This window comes from Terrapene carolina, unplaced genomic scaffold (genome assembly GCF_002925995.2).
Source record: "Terrapene carolina triunguis isolate 2854851 unplaced genomic scaffold, T_m_triunguis-2.0 Scaffold238, whole genome shotgun sequence".
Lineage (NCBI taxonomy): Eukaryota > Metazoa > Chordata > Testudines > Emydidae > Terrapene > Terrapene triunguis.
In genome coordinates this window covers 10,515,580-10,520,843 of record NW_020664589.1, presented here as the reverse complement: position 1 = coordinate 10,520,843, position 5,264 = coordinate 10,515,580, and positions in this window count along the sequence as shown.

Genomic DNA, 5,264 nt, shown 5'->3' with positions numbered 1-5,264 from the left:
CCCCTTGTTTCTAAACAAACCCTAAATAATGGGCAGACCACATGATCACAATGTTTCCTACTGGCTTTAAAATCTATGAAAATTACTTGACAGTGTGTCTTGAAAATTAAGCTGTAGATGTAAGAAAGACGGAAGATGTATGTTCCTGTCCACGCTGTGCTTAAGCACCATGGCAGGGATTAACTGTGTGCCGGCTAGAGATAATGCAGCTTTATCTTCCGAAAGAAACCTACAGCTTTAGAATTTTGAAAAATTGTTTGCATTCTCCATGCAAAACTAGTCGAAGCAGATCGGATTCTTCAGTGCAAAATGAGACACTTGTTTCTTTTGAAATAGGACAAACAGGCAGAGCTGTTTTTGCAAAAGCCTAGCCAGCCAGTCCTGAAACGCTCTGCAAGGTGGGGAGTCTTCACAGCAAGGAGATTTAGTCGGAGAAAACCTGATTACTGAAGGGACAGTGTGAAGCTAAGGGGTTTTTGTTTGTTTGTTTGTTTTGGCAAGTTAAACCCATGTGGAGCCTTTTAGAGCTGGGCGGGAACTGGATTTTCTGTTTCATGGGAAAGTCCACAATTCCTGAATTTTTTTTCCATTCTGAAACAGAATGAAAAACAAACAAACAAAGGAAATTGAAATTTCCTACACAATGAAATTCTGGAAAAAAATGGTTTTGGGTCGATGAAAAAGGTTTCTATAAAATCAAAATATTTCATTCCGATGTTGACGACTTACTTTATAATATAACCCTTAAAAAATGAAACAGAAAATCAAAATGTTCCATTCCAAAAAGCTTGACCGTATCAAAATGCTGCGTTTTGTTTTATTATGTGCAATTTCCCCTAAAGTGACATGTTTCAGCAAAAAGTTTCGATTTTGGTGAAACAGTATTTTCTGATGGACATTTTCCAAAGAAATATTTTTCCAACCAGCCCTACAAATGTCTAGTATGGAGACATCCTCTGCATAGTCCTGTATAGCGAGGTATCGTCCATCTGCTCGCCCAGAGAGGCGGGGGGGCAGAAGGGGAGCTGTGGGGGGCGCTGCTCGCCCAGAGGGGGGGGGGGGCAGAAGGGGAGCTGTGGGGGGCGAGATGAGGCCAGACAGGAAGAGGAGATCTGCTTTCCTCAGGGCTGGCTCCAGGCACCAGCCGACCAAGCACGTGCTTGGGGCGGCACCTTGTAAGGGGCGGCCAATCTTGGGGCGGCGGGGGCGCTCGGGGTTTTGTTTGTTTGTTTGTTTGTTTCAGCCGGGCGGCGCTCGGGGGGGGTGCGTTGTTTGTGTTTCGGATGCATGGCGCTGGGGGTGGGTGTTTCGGCGGTGCAGCGCTCGGGTTTTTTTTGTTTTGTTTTGTTTCTGGCGGCATGGCGCTCAGGGGGGTGTTTCGGCAGCGCGGCGCGCGCGGGGGGGATGTTTCGGCGGCACGGTGCTGGGGGGGTGTTTCGGTAGCACGGCGCTTGGGGTTCCCCCCCCCCTTAGGCGGCGCGGCACTCGGGGAGGGGGGTTTCGGCGGCACGGTGCTCGGGGGGGTTTCGGCGGCACAGCACTCAGGGGTGTGTGTTTCGGTGGCGCGGTGCTGGGGGGGTGTTACTGCATGGCGGCGCTCTTTTTTTTTTTTTTTTGCTTGGGGTGGCAAAAAAGTTAGGGCCGGCCCTGGCTTTACTTTAGACCCTGCTTGCACTGGGCCTGCCACAATCCAGGTTCAAAGTGCCACAGCAATCACAGGATACTTGGCGGCACCCTCCTGATGTGCAGAGGAAAAGGCCCATGTTCAGCTCCCATGCTTCGTTTTCAGCTCATTTTTCCTCGCCAGGGACCTTCATATGGCGTCCCAGAGGCGCTAGGCCCGACACCCTCCCCAGCTTGCAGGCAGCGTGGGCACTGCAGTCTCCTGCTCTGGTTATCCAGCTCCCTGCCGACTCCTGTTCTCCCCTAGCCAGGCGCTCCCATGCAGTCGCTGGCACGGCGGCGCTAGGCCACTTGTCTGACCCAGACGAAATGCAACGCGAGGATCTTCTCACTGCTTTCCCCCCGCCTCTGATTAGCTTCAGGGCCATTGGTGCGCCCGCAGACCCAGGACTTCACACGGAGGCCCTGAAGAGACAGATTCGCCTTGGCAATTCCAAGCATTTATTCTCTTTGTCGTTCTCGATCAGGTGCATTTTTGCTGCCTCGGGTTTACACAGGAGTAGCTGATCAGAATCCAGCCCACGCTTTCCTATTTGCAGCTCTTCCTGCACCATTCTGCCCCTCTCCCCTCCCCTCCCGCCTGACTTTCAGCTGACACTCCCCTGCACATGCTCCACTGGGCCGAGCAGCACGACTTTCCCAAGCCGTGGGCACCCATCTTCCAATGCACTCGACCCCGCCCCCCATTTACAGCTGTCCTCTGCACTGAGCTCAGACCCCTCGGAAGCTCCAGCGGATGCAGAACGCCCTTCCCTGTTTATCCGGCCCCAGTCCTCAACGGGAGCACTTTATTCTGACCACCTGGGAGACAACCCCGGGCAATTGCAACTGGCAGGCGGCAGAGGTGCTTGAGCTAACTGCCCCCTGTAGTAAAGTGGGCGTCATGGGGTGAACGGAGTGACTCGGAGTATTATGGGTTGGAGCCATGCTCCACCCCTTCCTTACCACCTGTGTAGTTCATGGGAGCTCCCACCCACTCTGTTGTGAGACTGTGAAAGAAGCAGCAAGGTCCCAGCCCGTGAGTAGACACATTTCTGTTGCACTGAGTGGAGTGGCCCTTTGCAAAACCCCCTAATTTCAAAGAGGAGAGGGTGGCCACAGGGCCTTCTCAGTGATGGGTCCTTGGTTCTGGAAATTAGTCCCTCCCCGTCCCCCCTTCTTTGATGCAACACCACAGAGACTTGTCCGGGCACCTGCAGGGCCCAAAGCTGGGTGGGCGTTACACGGAGAAGGGAGTGTATGGGGAAAGCTGTGTTTGGGAGGGGCTGCGATGCAGTGGTTTTTCCTCCAATGAGTATAAGCCCTGGAAGGCATCCAGCACATTAGTACCTCGGATCAGCTAAAACACATCCTTCAGGCCTGGTTCTCTGCACTCGGGGCAGGTGAGGTTAAACGGGCCTTTAAGTCACCTTTGTGCTCCCTGTATTCTGGGGGCCATGCAGAGGCTGTCTGGCCTCGAGCGTAAGTTAGAGCAGCTTCAGGGCTGTGCTAATTTACACGCTGCTGCTTGTGGCTGCTCGGAAGCAGAGAAGAGCTACCGGCCAGAGCACTCCGGCCACTCTCCTGCGCAGGGAGGAGATGGGCTGGGGAGAGACCTGCCAGCTCTCAGCCACCAGGGAAGCAGGGGGGGAATATTTTAAGGTCCCTTTATGCTGTTGTAAAGAGACCTGAGGGTAAGCGAGGGGCAGGTCCATTTGATTTATGTCACCACTGAAGGTGGCCTAGACACATCCATGAACATCGCTCCTGCCACATCGGATCTGAATTTGGCCTGGTGCATCCTTTCTGTGCGATCAACCTGGCCTGGGATTTCTGTTTCTTTCCTTAGGCCGTATCTACGCTCCAACAGCAGCTGCGGCTCTGCACCTGTAGCGCCAGAGTGTAGAGGCTTCCTACATCGATGGAGTTAATCTACCTCTCCAAGAGAAGGTCGGCGGAAGAATCCTTCCATCGACCGAGCTGTTTTTACAGTGGGGGCCAGGTGGACCTAACTACATCGCGCAGGGCATGGAATTTTTCACAGCCTTGAGCCATGTCTCTAGGTCGAGACGATTTTTAGGGGTAGACCAGGCCTTAGAAATTTGTGGGCTGTACTGCAGTGGCTGGGGAGGAGTTAGTCACCTCTTCGCTACCGCAGGCCTCTTTCTGTTCCTCTGGGGATTTCTCCTTCAGGCTCCTACAGAACCCCAGCTGGCGTAAATTCCACGGATGCTGATTGACCCCAGCTGAAGTTCTGGCCCGTTCCCTTGGGTCCTGCTGTTGGCTTAGCTGTGTGTGCCAATGTACATTTCTCTATTTAACAGTCATTTCTCTTGCTAAGTGGTTTGTCCTCCCTCCCCGGCCAGAGACAGAGAGGCCCCCTCTCTTGTAACTCCTCACCCGAAAGCATCGCTTGTTCCTGTCCCTTGGCATCTGGTCCCCTCAATAGGAATGAGCCCCTCTGAGTGGGAGGGGGAGGAGCCGCAGCAGACAGCGCCTGTCCTTGGCTATTAGACATTCCCAGGTCTGTGCTGCAAATGTCAAGAGGAGCTGTCAGTGGCACGTCAGCATCTCTCAGCCTGTGGCGCCCACGCCAGCGGCTTCTGGTAAAAAGAGGGCTTGTCATTACCCAGTCTAAGGGGAAGAGGGAGTGCATGGCTAGGAGCCAGGAGCAGTTGCCTTCTGATTCTGCTGATGCTCTGCCTGACCCTGGCCAGTGCAGCTTGCCCTCTGGGCCTCTGTTTCCCTATCGATAACCTAGCACTGGCCAGCAGGAGCATGGCGGGGGGGGGGGGGGGAGGGAGTGCCTGGCTGCAAAGCGCAATGGAAATCCTGAGCGTTATTATTGCGGGGGTGGCAGCCTGCATTACTCAGCGCTGGCATTGCTAATAATCCACTAATAATAGCACTTGCCCTCTTCAGAGTACGTGCTGAACTTTAACGAATTAGCCCTAGCGAGCCCCCTTCAAGGCAGGTGGCACAGTATAGATTATTTGTGTTTGGGGACACTGAGGCAGAGGTCCCACGGCGAGTCAGCATCAGAGCTGGAATTAGAACTCACGTTTTCCCGGTCCCACCCTCTGCCCACTGGACAGCACCTGGCTAACTGGGCCTCCTGACCCTTCGGTGTATCTAATACAGGGCGGAGTTCTTCCCAGGGTGGCCTAGGGTCTAGATGAAACAGCAGCCAACTCTGTAACCTGCAAATCCCTCCGCTCTGGTGGCGCTGTAGGAGAAGCTCTTGTCTGTTTGGCTTCTAGACAGGTGGTGCATCCTCCCCGCCATCCCAGAGATTCGGGGACAAGCCACAGGCGCTGGGCCTGCCTGTGTATGGAGAGGTGTTCTTTGTGTCCCACCCACTCGCTGCCATCCCGGGGGTGTGAAAGTAGCGCATGAGTGGAGCCCAGGCCGCCTTGAGTAAGGGCTTTTCTTTGTGTGATGGACCATACAACTGGGAGGGGAGCCAGTCTGACATGTGCCCACCGGGGCAGCATTACAAAAGCTGGACCAAATCCCAAACAACCCTGTGTGCCGAGAAGCGTCCCGTCCCGGCGATGACGAGTATCGAGGCGTCGCATCGGGGGAGGCAGGCCGCCGGGCGT